At 37.5% G+C, this 24,058-nt stretch overlaps 1 protein-coding gene across 6 annotated transcripts in view; it reads left to right on the plus strand.

Annotated features, from left to right (window-relative positions):
* The window catches only part of LOC149567130 (Tetratricopeptide repeat (TPR)-like superfamily protein), a 93,881-nt gene that overhangs the window by 18,048 nt on the left and 51,775 nt on the right, over window positions 1-24,058 (plus strand). The window lies entirely within an intron of this gene.

Raw genomic sequence — 24,058 nt, forward strand, 5'->3', positions numbered from 1 at the left:
AAAAATTTGATCACCACAATAGAATCAATTACTGAAATAAGCATTATGCACATGAACACAATGACTCAATATTTACGTGGAAACCTAATGCGGGAGAAAATTGCAACAAAATAATTGCTGTGATTTTGCTATCAGGATTTAACTTTGTAGTTTTTGAGGCAAACTCGAATGACCCATGAATCATGAGTAGTGATTCACACATGAATCCATCTCTCATGAGAATAAATGGAACACCTGGCACTCATTGGAACTAGGTGATGCTTACAGAGGTGAAAGCACTAGGACTTCCTGGGAAGCAAAACTACACAGTTAAATCCTGATAGCAATATCACAATTTGACTTGCTGTGGAAAATATCTCCTACTTATCAAAATAATTGCTTTATACATAAACTTATTCTTTTATAATACTTCGTAGGCATCGACCTACTAGAGGCTGCAACCTCTATGTTTATGAGAACCAACTCACTGGAAGCACCGACTCCCACTCTTCACAGGCACTAACCTACTAGAAGCACCGACTCCCCCACTTCACAGGCACTAACCTACTAGAAGCACTAACTCCTGCTGCCGTCTCCGTAAGCACCAACCCACTGCACACAAACTGTTTTTCCACCTTGTCAATATTGCTTGCTCAACTGATGATGGATACTTTTATTGCATATTTTCTCACCTTATATCTGTATGAATATATATATGCTTCTCTTTCTTTTTGAATTCAGCTTTCTTTAAAAATAAATACTATCTCTTTACTTCTTTTATACTTCACTTAGTCCAACTTCTAATCCGCTAGACACACATCTTCTATACTGTTTCTGATAAATATATAAATCAGATTATATATTTCTTTGTTTTACTCTTCTTTCTTTCTTCTTATTCCACTTACTGACCTTTTTTCGCAAAATGGTTCACTCTTTGATTGTAGAAGATATTGTGAGTTTTCAAGTCAAGAGTCATGTCTCAATGAAATTATTAATATATCCTATAGTCTCCATTGCACGTTTTGTTGTTTGCTAACAAATGCATTATTTAATCATGGCTTATTTAAATGAGCTGCTGACTTCCTTTAAAATTGCTCTCTCTTAAACAAATTAACTTTGATCGCAGCCTTTGTATTATGCTAATTAATTCTGATCACTCAAACTTCTAGTTAGGTTGATGTGGCAAGTTGGCTCACATTCCCTTTGTTCACATGGCACTTTTTAAAACAACTCATGTCTATTTTAAAATCTTCAACTCATGGATTATTGGGTTTATGTTAATTATGGTATTGTTTCCGTGACATGCTGTATGTCGACTATGTCTTCTTTAATACATTGAACACTATCTTTCCTGCATTTTACATGTCTTACTTGGTAGGATATAGGGTCAGCCTTCTTGATTGCACATTTTGACTGAAATGAATTGCATATGCACATGACTTTTGGCTGCGTAGGTGATTTTTGTTATGTCTTGAACACCTAGACTATTACGCATCTATATCCATGGTCTGCGATAAATGTTTTCCAGAACTGTACTCTTTCTATGCTACTCACATGCCTTTATGTGTTTGGTGACTGCTCAAACTGTGGTATCCTCCGCCAGAGCTGATGGTCCTCTGATTACAATCATTCTTCATTGTCGTGGACTTCTTCAGTATGTAACTTCTTTTCACATTGCTCTCATTCAACTCATTTGTAGCAACCATGTTATTTGGAGGCTCTAGTTTGTACATCTATTGCTGATGACATATATCTCAAGGTCTGCTATCATATCATTATTATATAGATACTTTTATAAATGCACCATTTAATTCAATGTTACTATCCTATGGTCAAACCCTTTATTTGCTGCGAATGGTATTCATATCTATAAGTAATACAGTGCTTGCCAAATCACATCTTTATCGAACTTTTGTTGTTATCAACCTTCTCAATTATTTTGCTGTTTTAAATACTTTATTTGCTGTTATTTTCTTCATACATCATCTTCTCCTGTATTTGTCTGTGCTTCTTTCAAATTGTTTTTCTGCAGTACATTTTCATCAGTGCAACTTTGCAAGTGTTGAGTCTATAATATATTTGCGTTAACTCATTATAGGAACTCATGATGACTTGTTGGGTTCTTGTGTCTCTCAACTAAATAGATACATCCATATTATCTTCACAGTTTGATAACACATCCTTCCGTTTGATGTTTATAATCAATCTTATATATATTCTTCATGATCTTGTGTCCCACATAGTTGAATTCTCTTGACATCAATGACAACTTTCTCATATGTACCTTTGACATCAATGACAATAATTCCATCAATTTGTCCCTTTGTAGTGATGGCAATACTTTTTCATCTTTTCTGGTTTTCTCCCTTTCAATATCTCTCCCACTTTGACATCAATGGCAAAGGGATGACTTTTAACATTCCATCTGCAAACGATTTGTCAAATGCTCCCTCTATGAAAGTTCTCTTGTACTACCCCTAAGAAGGATTTTTCAAAACTAGTGCTGCCCTTAATGCATATTTCTTATTGAATATTCCTCTTTGACATCAATTTAATCAACTTTTCAATCTTCTGAATTTAATCTTCAAAACATTACCATGTATTAATCATTTTACTCTTTTTCTCAAAGGGTTTAATGAATAGTCTCATTTTTAATCCCCCCAGAGCTCATGATCCTTCTCAAACTAGAAGGTGTATGAACTGCAAGTAGCACTTGCATTGGTTTCTCCTTCTCCTTTAGCGATCTTCTTTCTCCAAACTTTTATAGTTCTTCGTTTGTGATTATCCTATCTCTTATCATCTCTATGTATTTCTCCAACATCAAATCTGCAATGTTTTTGTAAACGCTCATAGTTATTGCACTTGCAACATACAAAGTTCAAATATAGATTATAATTTTTGTTTCTCCATTCATGAAGATTTCTCATTTGTGTTTTGCATTCTCTCGTCTTGTAGTTGCACGAGTAGCAATATCCATAAAAGCTAGGTTATGGTCTATATTTATACCCTTGCTTTGGAGGGAATGCGCTTGATTGACCTTTTAAGTTCTTCTCTTTCAATTTTGTGCAAGAATTTGTCAGATTACCTCTTTCAATGGAAAAGCATTTGGATGTACGATCTTTGATTGTTTGACTATCCTTCATAGCCTACCCCTGTCTTGCTAGTGGATGGTCTTTGACTATCGATGATATTAGTTAGAATCTCAGAGCTCTTTTCAAAATTGAGAATATTATTCAATTTACTATTGCTTTCCTCTATTTCCTTTTCAGTCTTTCAATTTCTTGATTCAATTTGGCATAATCTTCTTCCTTTTCACTTAGTTTATTTTTCACTTCATTCTCAACTTGTTTGGCTTCACTTCATTCTCAACTTGTTTGGCTTCTTTTAGTCGAGTCTTTGTGTCTTAAAGAGTTTGTGAAATTTCTTTAATCTTCATCCTATAGCTTGCAACCTTCCTTTTACTTTATTACTTTGTTTGTATGCATAATGCTACTCTTCCACGACATTTACATCAGTAGATGACTCATCAACATCTTCTTCTTCACTACATGCCTCATCAACATCTTCTTCCTCTTGCTCGCTAGTTGTGGCCAAAAGGAGAATCTCATCTTGTTCAGCACTACTCTAATATTCATCATCGCTTTCTTCTAATGAGCTGCTTTCTTTCCTTGAGTTGCTCTTTTTGTGCTTGTGGAGCTTCTTCTTTTGATTGTACTTAGCATTCTTCTTTTCCTTTTTCTTTGTGTATTCTTCCTCTTTGTCACCACTGAAGTCATAGTTGTTTAGGGGGCATTTGGAAGCACAGTGTCCTTTTCCACAATTGAAAGATTTGAAGGGAAATTTTCCTTTGTACTTTCCATTATCCTTTTCCAACTTTCTTTTGAAGTAGGCCTCTATTTCATTTGATTCACTAGTTGAGGTTTTGTTGAAACCATTCTTTTTATACTTCCCTTTCTTGAATGCTTTGAACCTAAGTTGTCAATTCGGGTTCATGGACAAGTTTGGATTCGGTATAGGTTTGTGGGTCTGGGCAAAAAAAATTCCATTTGGGTTTGTGGGGGGTCCATTAGTGTGTGTATACATATAAATCTTAGTTGGCAATTCGGAATTGGGCACATGAAGCAGATCCATGGATTCATGAATTATTTTTTCCCCTTATGATTTGTAAGGATTCATGCATACACACACATTATATGCATTATATATACCAAAAAAAAGAGAAATATACATAATTCTAAACCTAAATCATTTCATAGTATGAATCTATAATTCAAAAATACTTTTGGTCCATGGATTCTCGCAGCTATGCGCTAGATCCTCGAGGATTCGCATTGATCTAGACAAGATTCCGATCCGAGCTGGATCCGTGTTTTTACCCTATGGATTTGGCTAGATTTGTAGGCTGTGGGTGCATTTGGATCCATCCACAAAGTTAAAACACGAATCTTGCCTAGATTGACATGAATCTAGGTACAAATCCAAATGTACGAATCTGGTAACTAAGATATATATATATGCACGCACTAATCAATACAAAAAAGAAGAAGAGAAACATACGTAATTGCAAAGCTAAAGTATTTCATAGTATGAATATATGTTGCTTGATCATTAATCAATGCCATATTTCAAATATAAAAAAAAATTATTGCTCATTAATCTATGTTCATGATTCTAAAGAAAATCATACATTGAATCATTGAATTGCAAAATGAAATTTTAAAACATAGACTAGTTCATCAAATAATAAAGTTTGAAACATAATGATAACAGTGACAAGTTTTTAATAGTTTATCATTGTACCAAGCCCCTTCAATGGTCAAATTTGTCATAAAAAAATGAGGGATCAATGGGTTCATCCTTGATTGCAACTAAAGTTTTAAAGTTACTTTGTGGTCCCATGGGTCGTGGGTTTTCATAGGTCCGTGCGGGGTCTGCTCCGGTCCCTACCAAAACCCCTTGAGTCCATGGCTGGTCCGTGCAAGCTTCGCACCATAGAGTATGGGTCTGCGTGGGTTTGTGTGACATTCCATAGACCCAACTCGAATCTGAAGCCACGACAAACCTGGACTCGGCTGGCAGGGCTGAACCCTGCAACTTAGCTTTGAACGCTATTTCTTTTGTAGGTTATTTGCCTCTGATTCTCATTTCATAAGCGTTAAGGATCCCATGTAATTCATCTTTTGTAACTTTGTCCAGATCTTTCCTTTCCTCAAGTGCTTATACTTTAGAACCAAATCTCATGGGTAGGGATCTCAAGATCTTTTCCACCACAAACTGTTCCTCTACAGCTTCATCAAGGGCTTTCATTGAATTGACAAGTTCATCTACCCGATAAAGGAATGAAGCTATGTCTTCATCTTCCTTCTTTTTCAGTCTTTCAAATGTGTTTCGACGGGTTTGAAGTTTGGCTTTCTTTACGTTGTCGGCCCCTTCATAAATATTTTTAAAAACTTTTCTCATATCTCCTTTGCAGATCTACAATGCATAAGTTTTGTGAACTCTGAGTCGGCTAGATTTTATAAAATAGCATGTTTTGCTTTGACATTATTTTCACTTCTATTCTTTCTAGCTGAATTTGTTGGTGATGTATAACCATCTAGTACTGATTGCTAAACATCGAATCCAATCGCATTTAGATAAGCTTCCATCTTTAATCCTCAATGCATAATTTGTCCCATCAAAAAATGGTGTTTTATTTTGGAATACGCTCTTAAGATCTACCTTCAAGTGGCTAGACTTTATAGAAGGAACTCTGTTTGATTCCAATTGAAGAGCATACGATTATACTGAGATGGGGGCGAATCTGTATAATAACAACTTTTGCCAATTAGAACTTTAATCATCACAGTAGAATCAATTACTAAAATAAACAATTATGCACATGACCACAATGATACAATATTTACTTGGAAACTCAATGTGGGAGAAAACCAGGACAAACTAATTGCTTTATATATAAAATTTCATTTACAATGTTTCGTAGGCACCAACCGACTAAAGGCTGCAACCTCTATGTTTATGAGCACCAACTCACTAGAAGCACAAACTTGCACACTTCGCAAACATTGACCTACTGAAAGCACCAACTCCCACTGCTGTCTTTGTAAGCACTAACCCACAGCACCCAAACTATTTTTCCACCTTGTCAATGTTGCTTGCTCAACTGATGATGGAGACTTTTATTGCACATTTTTCTCATGTTATATCTGTATGATTATATATATACACTCTTCTTAGCCTTTAATAAAGATATATATTTTCTTTATTGACACTACAAACTCATATATATATATATATATATCAGATTTTCAATCTGATTGTATATATTTCCCTTTTACTCCTATTATACTTCACTTACTTCTGACTTCTTATCCGCTGCACACACGCCCTCTATTCTGTTTCTGATAATATAATAATATATAAATCAGACTAAGAAATCTGATTATATCTTTCTTTATTTTACTCTTCTTAGTGATCTTTTTTAACAAAATGGTTCACTCCTTATTTATATTTGATTATGCAAGAGAATGTGACTTTTTAAGTCAAGAGTCATGTCTCAATTAAATTATTGATATATCCTGTAGTCTTCATTGCACTTTTGTTGTTTGTTAACAAATGCATTATTTGATCCTGGCTTATGTAAATGACCTGCCAACTTTCTTTTAAAATTGCTCTCTTAAAACAAATTAATTTTGATCGCAGCCTTTGTACTATGCTAATTAATTCTGATCACTCAACCTTCCAATTAGGCCGATGTGGTAAGTTGACTCTTTCTTTTTGCTTACATGGCACTTTTTAATAGCAACTCATATCTATTTTAAAATCTTTGACTTACGAATTATTGGGATTTATATTAATTAGTGCTTGCACTGGATGAGGTGCATGGGTATAGCTGATAGTCAGCAGTCGAGAAGAGTTGAAATGTTGCTGTTACAGTAAAGCAGTAGGACATTCTTTTTGCAGCCGCTCTAAAACCTTGTTTTATGTATATTGTAAAAGGTGCAGCTAAATCAAATGTATGCCAGACCATAATGTGTTGGCAATCAGCAAGGTTTATGCCTTTGTAGTTTGAAGGTAATTGCATCAACAAAATTAATACCTCATAATTAGCACACTACATTAAATTTATTGCCGAGACACATTTTTTGTTAGTACAAAGTAGAAGCTTTCTGATTTGAAATCTTACATAGCATGAACAGCCAGGTTGATAGAGCAAAATGCTCCATCTACATCATATTTTTCCTTAGCAGAAGTTTCAAAGAAGGTAATGTTGCCTATCGAGGGAAGCTACTCTCTAGATTTCTTTTCAGAAGTTGACAAAGAAATCCATCACTACATACAATTTCTATTGAATTGCTACGGATTCCTAGAGTTGAAACTTTATCTGAAAAAAGAAAACGCCATCAACATACCACTTTGTTGCTTCCCCCGTTAACATCAACCTTGTTTCCCATAACAAAAAATTGAAACCTTCTAGAGTCCTGTAAGTATGCCTGGGAAACACACTTGTATATATATTATATATCAACTACAAAATTAAATAAAAATTTATCTTTTCTAATTTCACTTTTGCATATTTACCTTAATTTTTCTATTATATATATTTAGTCTTTGATTCATGTAAACTATTAAATTTCAAAAACTTATTTTCATAAGATAATTATTTTAATTTTATATAACTCAATTTTTAGTCTCATTTATTTAATTCAAAATGGAATTGTCCAGAACCCTCATATTAATTCAAGTGGCAAAACTTGCTCGTATCCTATGATTTGTGGAATATTATTATAAAAATGGTTTTTTAGTTTCTTATTTTTCTCATTTGCTGTATTGTTTTTTTACAGTGGTATTTTCCTTTTTTCTCTTTAAAAATTAAGAGGAAAACAAGTGCTAGAGAAGTGACAGACTGCATGCATTTCATGTGCCTAGAAGTGTCAACAATTGGCATTTCCCCTAGTTTGTCTGTGCCTCAAAAAATGTGAGCTATCAACAATTAGTCCATTGTCTTTCGACTTTCTGAGGAATGATTCAACGACTAAAATCTTGCTATGGATCAAACAGAGTCACAATGCTTAGAATATAAAGTTGGTTGAGTGGCAAGGACAAACACAAATTGAAATTGCTCACAATTTAATAACACATACATTGACTTGCCTGTTGTGTCTCTGCAAACAACTTATAAATTGCTTCTTGGGCTTTTTAAAGATTGGTATTATAAAATGAAAGCTATCCATATATGATATTTACTAAATTTATTTTCAATGAAAAACAGTTTGTTTGAGATAGATAATGGAGTATTCATTCCAGTGTTAATTTGTGACTTCGAAAATAAATTAGGAATGTGGTTTTATAACAGTTTGAAGAACTGTAGAAATTGAATACTTGTGTTACATATATGTGACACCATTTCTTATTTTGTATGATCTACGGAAAGAATCTTCAATATCATGTGTGCTTTGTTAGATTTAAGTATTGAGAGTTTCACAGGATCATGTTTGTATTGCTTTCTCATACACCAGTTCTTATTTTGTTTGAACTAAGAAAAAATCCTCATATTCCACTTTCCTTATGTGGTTCGGTAAAAATGTCTGCAATCTGATTCACTGTGCTGAATACTTTAGCTCGACCACATTCTTCTCAATCATGTCTCATATGTAGTGATATGGCATCTTAATGTGCTTTGTTCTGTTATGAAACACTGGATTTAGAGAAAGTTTGATACAACTCTGGTTATCACAATAAATAGGAGTAGGTTCTAGTGGTTTTCCAAATAATCCAACTAGAAGTTTCCTCAACTATACTGCTTCTTGAGCTCCTATAAATGCTGCAATATATTTTGCTTCACTGGAGCTCTAAGCTACTGATGACTACTTTCTGCTGAACTATGATATCTTTGCTGATCCCAAGGTAAATCAACATCCTGAAGTACCAATCAAGTGAATTTTCTGCCCAATCAGAATCTGTATAACCACTGTAGTAGGTAAATTTGCATTATGAGTAATTAAAGTAATAGTTAGGAAGTTATACTACGAGTTGTGTCGGTTGGTATTTTAATCAACACTGGCACTATATGTAGTACGCCATGGAATAGGATGGTACGGTAATTGGAACTATTCTGGCATGGTACGTAACTTGACTTGGTATATTCAATAAAAGACATATTTTACCAATTGTGCATCATTTCAATTACTTAGGTAGATGTGATGACAATGTTATGAACTATAGACATTTCATATGTTGGTAATATTCTACTATATGGGCATAAACATTTTTGGTATCGTTGCCTAAGTAGAACCTTGGGTATGTTACGACAATGGAAAAAGGATGGATGTATAATGGGTTGAACCTTCAACCAACAGACGGTAATTGCAGAAAGTGACATTGAGGAAGAGGAAGTGACGAGAGGATCAATTGACACAGGACCTTGTCCAGGTGTGGGAAGTAGCGGCTGATGAGTATGTATGACGGGAAGCAGAGTAGAGAGCTTTCCCCACTGGTATGGTACATGCTGAGCTCACAGTGAATGAGGCTATGTACGATCTTCTAGGAAGCATTCCAAGACTGCTCATACGGAGGCTCGTAGCAGTGGAAGAACGGAGAGAGGCAAACTTGAGAGAAATAAGAAGACAACAAACATTGCAACAGTTCTATCAAAGGACTCGGAGAGAGGATGAGCCCAAAGATACTAGTAGCCATAGAACACCCTTGGTGGAGACATGTAGGAACAACAGAGAAAACTACCACCTCTACATTTAATGCCCCTCCTTCCCAACAAGGATAGGAGACGTAGGAAGGACCGTTCGTTGGAAATCACTAAGGAAGACATAAGGAAGGCATTGTTAGTACACCAACAAGAAGAGAGGAGCCATAGACTACTCGACTAGGCCCAACGAGTATGAGAACTAGGGCTCACTCTTGACGAGGAAGAGGAACAAAACTTGGACAGTGAAGTAGCAAAATTGTTCGAGAGTACAGTAAGAGGAATTGGAAGATTAGCTATTTTGGAAGTACCCATTATAGGGTATACCAAACTAGAAACCCCAAGAAGGTGGGAATCCCACTACCACCCAAGCAGAGGAAGGAACGAGAAAGGGAACAAAAAAATTCTGCAAACACCAGGAGGAGAGGAATGGGAGCAAGAGACCTTGGGAGGCCAAGAGGGGGAACCCCTACAACAAAGTAACAAGAGAAAAATGCCGAACACGCCAGATAAACAAAAACTTCCTAAGTTCCAAGGGGAGGGATTAGAAGATCCCATAAGGCATTGTAAGACATGCATCACCATTTGGGAGGTAGAGGGCAAGATGATGAAGATTATTGGTTGAAAACCTTCCCTGCCACCTTGTGGGGGGCGGCAATTGATTGGTACATGGATCTGCTAGATACAGAAAAAGCCACATGGAAGGCTTTAAGAAAATCCTTTGAGGCAGAATTCAAATTGTTAAGGAACGATGATCAAGTGGTAGCCGAAATATACAACACTAGCCAAGGAAAGAATTAAAGCTTGCAAGTATACCACATGAGATTAAAGGAACTGATAGGGAAACTAGAGAAAAACCAACAGATGAACTGAAGAAAAGGTGGTTCATAGAGGGATTAATTCCCTCCATTCGGAAGAAAATGAAGGTGGTTCCTCCATCTACCTACAAAAAGGATTGTGACAGGGCTATCAATATCAAAAGAAAATGAAGGTGGTTCCTCCATCTACCTACAAAAAGGCGTATGACAGGGCTATGGATATTGAAAGCGAGGATAATACATCAAGTAAGAAGAAGAATAGTGATGCCAGCAGCAACAAAGAAAGCGATGGGGAATAAAAAACAGTTCAAGCCCTCCACAAGGACATGATGCGAATGATGAAAGAAATTAAAGGGGAAAATGAAGTCAAAAGTGGTAAGCAAGTATGGTGTACGAAATGTTGTGGGGAGGGACATACAAAGGCCACTTGCCCAAAGAACTTGTTCTGCAACATTTGTCAAGTAACATGACACTCTTTGAAGGAATGCCCGTACAACTTAAAGGTACGAAGCACACAAGTACTTCTTACAGGAGAAATCAATATCAAAAGAAAATGAAGGTGGTTCCTCCATCTACCTACAAAAAGGCGTATGACAGGGCTATGGATATTGAAAGTGAGGATAATACATCAAGTAAGAAGAAGAATAGTGATGCCAGCAGCGACAAAGAAAGCGATGGGGAATAAAAAACAGTTCAAGCCCTCCACAAGGACATGATGCGAATGATGAAAGAAATTAAAGGGGAAAATGAAGTCAAAAGTGGTAAGGAAGTATGGTGTACGAAATGTTGTGGGGAGGGACATACAAAGGCCACTTGCCCAAAGAACTTGTTCTGCAACATTTGTCAAGTAACATGACACTCTTTGAAGGAATGCCCGTACAACTTAAAGGTACGAAGCACACAAGTACTTCTTACAGGAGAACAATCTAGACCCCCCACTACTCCTCCAAGGAACAAAAATTCTGATGCCTCTGTAGGATACTAGGACACAAGATGAGGGGGAAATAACAGTACCAATACACCGTGCAGTTGTATTTAGTTTGACAAAAAGAGCCATCCAATGATTCAATGCCGAAGATGTAATGAGTGGGGGCACTTCGCTCCTAACTGCTAAAATGGTGGGGGGAGTAAACTGTGCCGATGGTGCAGGCTATGGAACCACGAAGACAAGGATTGTCCAAAGAGAAAAGCAGTCAACATGTTGGAAGTCAAGGAAATAGAAGAATAAGTTATGGTAGTGGCCTGCCTACAGGCAAAAAAGCTTCCTACCTAGATCCCCAAATAGAGAAAGAATGACTTAAGTAGGCACAAATAGCACTAGAAGAGGAACAACACTGGGCAAAGATAAATCCCTCCATTCAATCTATGCCAGAGACTAATATAATTAGATAAATGTTGCAAGCTACCGTACCTGTAAGGGTGGCCAACTTATTGGAAACCTTGTCACAGTTAAAAGTAGCAATATCCAAGGCAAGAGGAGATAACATCACACAAGCAAAGAATAACCCCTAAGAAGGGGATGGCAATATAGAACAAGTATCAAGAGGAAAAACAATTTTAGAACCCCTGCGGTTGTAGAAATTGAAATCATGGGTCACTAGCTAACTAACACTATAGTAGACAAAGGATCTAGAGTAAACGTGCTGCCTGAGGAGACTTGGAGAGCATTGTGTAAACCCACACTGTGGCCACCCACCTTCTACCTAGTGGGAGCAAACCAATAGAACATCAAACTATTGGGTATGCTTATGAGTCAAAAGGTAATTATTGGCACTCAACCACTCCTCTTAGATTTTGTGGTCATCACATTAGAAAAGAAAGGTTATGATGCCCTATTGGGTAGGGAATGGCTCATACTTTCCAAAGCGAATCACAATTGGAAGCGGAATATAGTGTCTATCGCAAGTAAAGGGAAGAAATATATAATCAACTTTCAAAACCAGGTGGTAAGTCAAGAACTAGCTTTTGATTCAAAATCTGAAAAGGAAAAAGGAGGAATGGAACCAGACGAGGAAGGCATTCTGAGACTGGGGAATTGTTCTGAAGATGAAACAAATTCACTAAGCGGATTGTTTCATTGGCAAATGGAGGAGTACGAATATTTGAGCCAAGCTACAATATGTTGGAAATTGCCCAGATGGAGGACCCCAACGAGTACAAGGAATATAAAGAAGGAACATGATGGATATATGATACACTAGCCCATCAGTTTGGGAAAGAGGAGAAGATAAGATATGAAGAGCCCAAGCTGGTAGAACTTAACCTGGGAAACCAAAAGGAACCAAAACCTATAATGATGGGAGATGACTGGGACTCAGTTCTTAATGGGGCAACACTAAAGATATTTGTAGAATACAAAGATATTTTTGCTTGAATGTATAGGGATCTTAAGGGGGTCCCACCAGAATTGCGTGTACACAAAATACCACTACTGCCAAATGCCTGACCGGTACGAAAGCGACCATATTGTATGAGCAAAAATTATGCCGCCAAGGAACAAGGGGAGATTGACAGAATGTTGGATGCCAATATTATTTTCAAGGTAAAACCAACAAATGGGTATCCCCTATAGTCATCTCATTGAAAAAGGAAGCAAATCAGATCAGAATATGCGTGGACTTCCACTATTTGAATGTAATAACAATAAAGGATACCTTTCCTATACCATTTACAGATAACATATTGGAAGAAATAGCTGGACATGAGATATACTCGTTCATGGACGAATTCTTTGGGTATAACCAGATTAGCATAGTAGAGGAGGATAAATTAAAGACTACCTTCATTGTAGAAGATGGAGTATATGTATATAATAGATTGCCATTCGGATTATGCAATGCTCCTACAACATTCCAAAGGATTATACTCCATGTATTTGACAGAATGGCAACAAGTAATTTTAAGGCATTTCTAGATGACCGATCTATCTTCAGTAGAAAGGAAACTCACTTTCCAATACTATGGGAATGTATGGAATAGTGCAGGATAGTACGATTAGCCCTGAATCCCAAGAAATGTTGTTTCATGGTACCCCAAGGAAAACTATTAGGACACATTGTATGTAAGGAGAGATTGAAGCCAGACCTTGATAAAATTAAAGTGATTGTAGAGATGGAGAACCCCTAGGATGTGATTAGCATAAAATCATTTTTGGGACACGTAGGCTATTTTAGAAGATTCATTAAAGCGTTCGCTGAAATTTCTCTGCCATTGGAGAAGTTGACACGGAAAGGAGAGCCATTTATATGGAGGGAAGAATAGAATGAGGCATTGAAGGAACTTAAGGCAATGTTGGTAGGGGCGCCCATACTAGTCCTACTCGGATTGGAGTAAGGCATTCCACATACATGTAGATGCTTCAAACTTCGCTATTGGGGCAACGTTGGCCTAGATAAGAATAGGAGGACTAGATCACCTGGTCTACTTCTCAAGCAGATTGCCCTCAAAAGCAGAAAAAAATTACAGTACAACATAACAGGAAGCACTGGGTATGGTGTAATCAGTACAAAAGTTTTGCCACTATCTCCTCGCCACACCATTCACATTCTTTGTAGATCACAACACATTTCTTTACCTGGTCAACAAACCAATAATTCAAGGAAGGGTAAGTCGATGGCTCCTCTAGGAATTCACGTTTAAGATTGTAGTACGACTAGGAAAAAGTCATATCATGACAGACCACCTTTTGAGGATAAGGTCAGGGGAGCTTGCAGGAGGAGTAAATGAGGATTTCCCGGACATACATCTCTGTCAAATTGAAGTGCTTCCAAGTTGGTATGAACAAGTAGGGTGTTACCTATCCACGACATCCTTTCCTCCTGAAATGACAGTAAGTGAAAGAAGGAAGGTCGCCTTGAAAAGTAAAACGTTTCAATTGATAAAAGGGTTCTTATATAAAATGGGTCCCGACTAAGTACTCCAAAGATGTGTAATGGAGGAAGAGATTCCAAGTGTACTGTGGGAGTCTCAAGACGGATTGGCAGGTGGGCACTTGGGGCCGGATGCCATGGCAAGGAAGGTACTTCTAGCCAGTCTACGATGGCCGACACTGTACACAGATGCCAAATAGTAGGTGACGGGATGTGACACATGCCAACGAACTAGAAAACCAATGAAGATGGACTTCATGCCACTATTCCCATGTCGACCCCTGGGATTGTTCGAGAAATGGGCACTCGACTTTGTAGGGCCACTAAGACAAGTGTAGCTAGACAATGTCGATACATCATAGTTGCCACAAAATACCTCACAAAATGGGTAGAGGCAAGGGTCCTTCCCGACAATACAACATTGAGTACAACCAAGTTTTTGTATGAACAAATTGTTACAAGGTTTGGGATACCAATATCTATCACAAGTGACAGTGGGGTACATTTTGTAAACTGGGTAATATGGAATATGATACAGGAGTTTCGCATCTTCCACAATTTGTCAAGCCCATATTACCCACGGGCCAAGGGACAGGTAGAGTCCACCAACAAAATTTTGGTGTCCATATTATACAAGACTTACAGGGTAGAGGAGGGAAATTGGGAAGAAAGGCTTCCAGCAGCCCTGTGGGCTTATCAAACTTCCTCCAAAATAACAACTGGAAGCATGTGCTTCCACATAATGTACGACCAGAAAGTAGTGGTACTAGTAGAATTTACAATACCAAGCTTGAGAGTGGTGGTAGAAAGTAGATTGGGGGAAGACGCTAGTTTAAAGGAGAGACTTGAAAAATTCACAAAGTTGGAAGAAAGAAGAATGATAGCACAGTGGGCTACAGAGGTAACACAACGCCAAAGAAAATATTGGCACGATAAACACCTCCGAAAAATCAATTTTCGGCAAGGATAGTTAGTTTTGAAATATAATGGTCGTAATGAAATCAATCCAGAAAACTTAGTGGCTAGGACTATTCAAAGTACGAGAGGTAGGCAACAATGGAGTGGTAAAATTATCAACCTTAGATGATAGACCTATCAAGGAACTAGTAAACGAGTCTAAGTTAAGACTATACCAATAGTGACATACCCAAGGCATCAATATGTTGGGCCATGCCAATAGAGGAGGATGGACATTGGGAAGATGATCCAATTATCACAAAGGAACCTTTCAGACCAGATACAGATTGGAACAAACCCCTCATAGACCTAGAGGTACGAATGGTGAAGAAGCATGTAGAAGGGGTGACAGTTCCAAGAATGCACAAACACCTCACAAATGCACTATTTGGACCTCGTGCATTATGGGTAAGAATCAATGGCTATTGGCAGATGGGGGCACCTTATGAAGGTCGGAGGGAAGGCTTTGTAGCCTATGAAATTGATGAAGATGCCGAAAAGAAAAAAGGCAGGAAAAAAAGGTGGCCATGATGAAGAGGAAAAGGACACAAGTTGGAACGATGATGACGATGCCATTGGGCCACCTCTGAGAATGATGGTAAAAACAAACCATTTATTTATATGTTTTGGGGACAACTACATCAATGAAATGATAGATAGGTGTGAGAAAACTTGAAGAAAAGAACCTTACTACATGAACTCAAATGAACTCTGGAGGGTAATTCCCAGCCCAAGGGAGGTGCCAACAGTAGATGGGGAGAAGGCCACTTGGTATCACGAGCATGGAGGAAGGTATGTAGATGGCATTTATAAAGGTATAGGGTCAGCTCCCTTGGTAGATAAAATATTTGACCTCGAATACTTAGGAACCTATTGTGAGAACAAGTGCTATTAGATGCCTCCAGGCTCTTGTGTATGGCAATACACTTTGGAAGTGGAAATGCGGGATCAAGAAGAAAAGGGGACAAGAAGAAGGGGCAAATATGACCAAGAAGTCTCAAGGAAATTGCAAAAAAAATGTCAACAGGAACAATAAGTTGCAATAAGGTCGGCAAGGGAACTTTGTTCAAAAACATGGAACATGAAAATGCCAATAAAGATGATAAGGCCCCTCTTAGTCGAAGCTTACGACTTATAAAAAGCAAAAACACGTCCAAGGGAAAAACATTATGCACACTAGCGATAAGCTGTATAAGGCGGAGAAGATTCATCATTTGTATGCTCCTATGGAGACCAAGGGAAACCGATCCTAGGGAAGAACAACAAGCGTACGAGCCGTACAACGAGGCAGTACAAGCGCTATACGGATAGGAATTCCAACTAGAAGGTCGTACGTGTATGGGCAAAGCAACTGAAAGGCCGTATGTGTACGAACTGTACAGCTCATGAATTTCACGGCCATGCTCGTATGGACCGTACGAACGACAGGTAAGGAGGCCACAACCATACGAGCAGGGGAGAGAGGGGTGCTCCGTACGTCCATACTTGTATGGCAAAGAGGGTCCCACGTACAATAGATTGGGCACATGGATACTTGAGATTGGAACAACAGTTATAAAGGGGATAGGTACAGTCATGAGGCACATATATAGACCTAACAAAGACCCATTTGATAGCGAATGTGAACAAGCAAGAAAAGGAAGGAGGAAGATTATTGACTCCATGGCCACTGCTAGCAAAAGTCACAAGAACAAAGGAAGAATGGAAGAAGTTTCAGCTGCAAACATCCACTTTAGAGGAGTTGTTGGGATGAAATGCATGAATTGGTGGTAAGGCACAGACAACCAGTATCCATTGAAGGCCACATTAAGGAAAGCTGAGGTAGATAAGATCATATTCATGCATATTTTGATCTTAAGGAGTGTGAGCCATTCTTGCGAAGCCTAGTGCATGGCTATGACAAAAGCGGCCACAAGTCTAGCACTCAATACTTGCAACAAAATGTGGCAGTATCATTTATACCACAAAATTTTACAAAGGTAATTGGGGTTCCGAGCAAAGGTTTGCAAGTGGGAAAGACTCCAAAAATGACAATAGGAGAAAGAATCCATCTGGTGGAATCAGTATGCAAGGATAATTTGACATAGAAGCAGTGGGATAACATATGGAGCAACAGTCAAGGTGTAAAGAAAACTTTTGTAAGGAATGCAAAATGGAGATGCGTAATAGACTTGATTAAGAGCAAACTGATTGGAGGAAGCCGCACATCAGACATTGCCCTATCCATGCTTCCACAGGCAAAAGGCTTGTATGAGGGTAAGATTTATAATTGGGCTTAGTTACTTTAAGATAGACTTAAAGAATTCCTTCTGTTGAAGCACAAAACTTTCTACATGCCCCATCACATTGTAGTGTTTTTTGAGATGCACTGCACACCCAGGTTGCCCTGGAACATTGGGGGACCTTTGTGCCCGCAAACCGAGTTGAGCTATATAAGCCAACAATGCTATAGTGGACGCATATGGATACAATAGGAGGTGAAGGGAGCACCAAGTCTATGGAACCATGGAGGAAGAAAGCAAGACAAGAGGACTCTGTCATGCAAAATCCTAGGATGGAAAGTAGTTCGAACAAGGGGGAAGAAACATCTACCGAAGAGGAATCTAATGGGGAAGAGTATTAGATTTCACAGCAGGCAAGGATAGATACATTAGAAGAAATTGAATTGATACATGAAGGACCGCTCTGAACTCCAACAGAAGGCATGTAGGAGGGTGACACCAACAATATGGAGATAGGCCGTATGGACTGATATGGACACTAACTTTACAACCCATACGAACGTTGGCCATACAGATGCACACCTTACAAACTAGACCCATACGAACAAGGATGGAGGCAGTTGTACATCTCAATCAACCACTCCTCAGAAGACAGAGTCAGGCACCCGAAAAGGTACAGGTATAGAGGGTGATGAGGGTACCGTTAATGGACGTACTTTTGCCGATTGGGCTACCAAGAGGATCAATTTTGTGCCTGCCAAACTATCTGAAATGGCTTATCTTGTTCCAGAGGGCAGAATGTCAAATGCTGAAGTAGTAGATTTGCAATGCACCAAGGTTGGCAGCCATAGTATGCGTCTCTCTACTCCAAAGGGAATTCAGATAGGGGACTGATAACATTACTAGTGTCCTTCACGATAGCTTCAATGGCGACACCAACACCTGTTCCTTCTACTTCTATTGCAACTTCACAGTTAGGCAGGGAGGCACAACCACAAGAATAGGAGCAACAAGACTTTGAAGAGCACCAAGATACGGATGCAAATGCCCTACTTGCTCAATATGAGTTGGGAGTAGTTGATATACCATCACCATCCCCGCATTTGCTAGAAGGAACTAGCACCCAAATACTTCATCAACAAGCGCCTATGGAAGACATGGAGATTTAGGTGACAATGACGACGGAAGAAAGGCGACTGGATGAGGACGAAGCCATATCCACATCATACGACGAACACACTTAGCATAGTTTAGCTGAATTGGATATCATCACAAAGCCACCCAAGAAATCAGGTAGAGGGCTATCCAGGCTGATATGGCTACTATTGTTTCTAAAGCTGAGTCCCTCTTGCAGTTTATAAGGACGAGGTGCTAGGAGATTTTCAAAAGACATTGGCAAACAAAGGATGGCCAGTTAAGGATATGGAGGTTCAGTCCTAGCAGTGGCAGGCAGCACAGGTGACCTAGACTAGAATACCCTTGGCTCTAGTTTTGTTTGAAATGGAGGGATCCTTTCGGGCTCTATTTTTTGACTTGCAAAAGTTCACTTGGGAAGTGGCAAAAATTGAAGGAGACCGAGCAATTCTTACGGCACAAGTGAAGAAACTAGAAGCCACCTTAAAACGGGAACAAATCAACCATGCAAAGTAGATGGTAGCAACAGATAAGGACAAAATGATTGCACTTAGGTTTCTACATGGCGCACACACTAAATCGCTGGCACCATAACGAGATTTTCAGCTACTAAAGCAGCAACTTGCCCGCCTCACTACTTCCATTGCTCCAAGAACAATAACACTTCCTACTTCAGCTCCAGGGACTTCTTTACACCCCTCTTCTTGAGCTTACTAGTTGTGTGGAAACAACTGTTTTTTTTTGGGGGGGGGGAGATAATGTAGTAGGTAAATTTGCATTATGAGTAATTAAAGTAATAGTTAGGAAGTTATACCAAGAGTTGCATCAGTTGGTCTTTTAACCAACTTCGACATTATAGGCAGTATGCCATGGAATAGGATGGTATGACAACTTTTGGAACTATTTTGGCACGATATGTAACTTGACTTGGTCTATTCAATAAAACATAAATTTTACTAATTGTGCATCAATCCAATTCTTAGATAGATGTGATGATAATGTTATGAACTATAAACATTTCATATGTTGTTGGTAATATTCTACTATATTGGCATAGACAACCACTTAGACTTAGTTCTACATTTTTGTATCTTAAGCCATATCCACTTGTTCCACGAAGATATCTTAGAATGTGTTTTGTATGAACTATAGACATTTCATATGTTGCTGGTAATATTCTACCATATTGGCATAAACAACCACTTAGACTTAGTTCTACATTTTTGTATCTTAAGCCACATCCACTTGTTCCATGAAGATATCTTAGAATGTGTTCTGCTTTTGCTAGACGAACTTGTTTGGGTTCACACATGAACTGGCTTAGTGCATTCATAACAAATATCAAGTCTTGTGTTCACTAAGTTCATTAAAGAACCAATCATTTGCCGATAGAGAGTAGGATCAACGTTTTTTGAATCTTTGGTTGCTTCTTTTAGTTTATGTAAATCTATTTCCATATGAGTCTTCATAGATTTGAGTTCCATCATTCCAAATCTTTTTAGTATATCCAATGTCTACTTCCCTTGATTGAGAATAATTTCATTAGTATTTTGCCATACTTCTAGCCCTAGGAAGTAGTGCTGTAATCCTAGATCCTTCATCTCAAATTCGGATGCCAGATCTTGTTTACGCTTAGCTATAAGGTGATCCTCTAATGTAATTAATAAGTCATCAATATAAAGTAACAAAAGCAACATATCCCCTTTTGGTATTTTAAATACAAGTTAGAGTTTGCATTTTTTTTGGAGAAACCAAGTTTGGATAAGTGATGATCTATCTGTTCATACGAAGCTCAGGGGGCTTGCTTGAATCCATAAAGAGCCTTTTTTTATTGTCATACATGTGATTTCTTATTATGTACCACAAATCCTTTAGGTTGCTATAGATAAAATTCTTCTATTACTTCATTCAAAAAAGCAGTCTTAACATCCATTAGATGCATTTTCCATCCTCTAGATGCAACAATAGCTATTGCGTCTCTAACAAAGGTATATCAGGCAACTAAAGAAAAGGTTTTTTCATAATCGATGCCTTCTTTTTCAGAGAACCCCTTGCAACAAATCTACCTTTGTGTTTGTTAATTTCTTCCATCTAAAGCTTGTTTTATTTTAAATAACCATTTGGAGGATACAATTGATTTATTTTTGGGTCTAGGAACAATATCCCAAACCTCATTTTTAAGAATGGAATTATAATCCTTAGTCATGGCATCCTTCCAAGTTTGTTGTTTCATAACTTCTACATTTGAAGGTTCAGAGCTTGAGAGTTCACTCATAAGTGCAATATAGCTAGAAAATATGTTTGGTCTTTTTCTTTCTCTAATAGATCCTGAAGGAGCTGCAATTTTTTTAGATTCTTCAATTATCTTTTTGGCCCATAAAGGTCTTTTCTTATTTTCTCTAGATATATCAGTTGTATCCATAGGTTTTGAGGAGTTGTTTTCATCTATTCAATTCTCCCTTTTGAATCTTAGGAGATGAGTCTTCTTGGGGTTCTTCATCAATTGTCTCATTTTCAACTTTGGATCTTTTGAGCGCAATATCTTCATCAAATATTATGTCTCAACTCAATTTAATGTATCTTTGGCTAGGGATATATATATATATATATGTGATGTGCTTTAGATGTTTCAATGTATCCTACAAGGATTCCTCTTTTCCCAAAAGGTTCTAGTTTATTCCTTTTCTCTTTAGGAATATGAATGTAAACAAGGTACCCAAATATTCTTAGATGACTAAGGTTAGGTTTCCTTCTGAAAAAGACTTTTTTTAGGGTTTTATGATCAAGAAGAGAGTGAGGACATCTATTCTGAATGTATACTAAAGTGTTGGAGGCTTCACCCCAAAGGCAAGTTTGTAGGTTTTGATCACGCATCATAGCTTTAGCGGCTTCAACTATAGTTCTATTTTTCCTTTTTGCTACCCCATTTTGTTGAGGTTGTGAAAAATTGATAACTCCCTCTTGATCCCAACACTTGTACAAAAGTTATGAAAGATCTCTGATGTATATTCTGTTCAATTATATGTTCTTAGGGTTTTAATTTTCTTTCCTGATATGTTTTCGACAAGAACTTTGAATTCTTTCAATTTTATGAAAATCTCTTCAGTTTCTTTACATTTTAGAAAGTAAATCCATGTTTTTCTAGAGTAGTCATCAACAAAAATAATGTAGTAAAAAATCCTCCTATGGAAGGGACAAACATTGGTCCACATAAAGATTGAATGAACAAGCTCTAAAACATCTTTGGATTTACTCACTGTTGTGGAAGGTGTTTTTAATATTCTTTCCTAAAGCACAACATTTACAAATTCCTAAATGATTAGGTAATCCTGTTACCATCTTCATTTTCTTTGGTAGATACCTGTATTAGTGTTGTAGGTGAACGTGTGTTTAATTTGAATAGACATCCATGTCTTTTTCCAAGTGGATGAGTATTTTTAATGTTTGAGTTTGTAGGCTACGCTAAGACTTTTCCTTTTCAATTGTAACCTTGTATCCTTCATCTTCAAGTGCTGATATTGAGACCCAATTTCTCTTCATACCAGGCACATAAAGTACTTTAGTAAGTTCAAGTGAGCCTCCTAATTTAAGGTTGATAGTACATGCGCCAAAATTCCTTTTATTGGATAACTGGTATCGTTTCCAATGGTTACTTCATCGTCATAGTCTTCTCTGATGAAATCTAATTGTTCTTTGAAACCTGTAATGTGTCGAGATGCTCCACTATCGATCAACCAAGTATTTGATTTGTTTGAGACTTTACTGGATTGTCATGTCCCCTTTTCAAATAATTAAAAATAATAATCTTTGCTAAGGCAGGCAGGCTCAAAAAGGTGAAGTTTCGGCAAAAGGGGCTAATCTTTGGAAACCAATTCACTAATAAATGAAAATTATTATTAAAATATGTTTTATTAACCTCTCTTGATTGTGAGTTAGGGTTATGCCATCTTTTAAAGGGATTTGGAGGCATTTTGGGCTCATTCCAGAACTTGATTTTTGCTCATTGTTTTGTTGTTCTTCAGAGGTTGCCAAACCTGTGGAGAAGGAGACCCAAGGATGGGAGTTTGCAGGTTTCTAGGAAGGCTAAGGACGGGAGTTTAAAGCCATTCCATGTGCAAGCTCATGCAGAGTTTGCCCTTGTGCTGAACAGTGCAAATTTGTGGATTTTCGGGTGTGTGTTTTGTAAGAGTTCGGTGTTTCCGGTTGAGTATTTCATATCAGTTTGGGTTATTGCTGTATTTCAGACATTTAGATGTTAAAATAGAGCTGAATATATGTATTGGGTTGTGGTTATACTTTTGTGATAGATTATTAGCGTTTTTGTGGTGTTTCTAGGCTATTTTGTGTTATTTTTGGGAGCTCGATGAGCATTGTTTTTGTCCTTCGTTTGGGAGCTGTTGTGTAAACTCTATACAGATCTAGAAATGTCATTTTGTAGGCTGTTATGTTGGTGAAATTTCTGTAAAAATGTCCACTTTCAGATTTATTAATAATATGTGAAGCTGTGAAGTTTTTGGCACTATTTCGGGCATACCCGATTTGGGTTTTATTGAGAAATTGGTGGATCTTTGAAATATTGGTTGTTTGATTTTAAAAATCTGATTAGAGGATTTAAATATCATATAAAATCAGAAAGGGGACATTTTTACAGAAATTTCACCAGCATAACGGCCTACAAAATTACATTTCCGGATCTGTATAGAGTTTACACAACAGGTCCAAAACGGAGGACAAAAACAATGCTCTGATCTGTTTGAGACTTTACTGGATAGAGCTGAATAGAAGGCACATTTCTTTGAATCTATTAGATTTGCTGACTTTGGCAAATGATGCTTGATGTTTCAGTCTATTAGGGCATTTCGTTGCAAAGTGAGCATAGTTGTCGCATCAAAAGCATTGCATTTTTACGAGTAGTTTATATGTTTCCTTTTTCCTTTGAATTTTGATTTCTTCTTTCTTTTATTAACTTGAGTTGAGAGAATTTGAATATCTTCTTTTGTTGGAATTAACACCAATTCCTCGAGAATTTGAGATATTAACATGAATTCCTCTTGTCTACAGCCAACTTTAAGTCGATCAAGTTTAGGAAACTTGGATCAAGAACATACTCCTTGTCTAAAAGCTTCCCATTATGTTGGAAGTTCTTTTAGAGCTATCATGGTTAGTTCTTTGCCATCATAGATGTGACCAATAGTAGAGATTTGGTTCCTTAGTTCTGTTATTCTCATAAAATATGAGGATATGGAGTCTCCTTTATTCATCTTTGTGTTGGAGAGTTTGTATTTTAGCGTGAGAATTTTACTGGTGTTATTTATCTCAAATATCTCTTCAAGTGCTTTGAACATGTCATATGCCGAGTCTAGTTTTGTAATGATGGGA

The sequence above is a fragment of the Cupressus sempervirens genome, chromosome 3 (assembly GCF_028749045.1).
Source record: "Cupressus sempervirens isolate cs-2001-9-10 chromosome 3, ASM2874904v1, whole genome shotgun sequence".
Taxonomy (NCBI): Eukaryota; Viridiplantae; Streptophyta; class Pinopsida; order Cupressales; family Cupressaceae; genus Cupressus; species Cupressus sempervirens.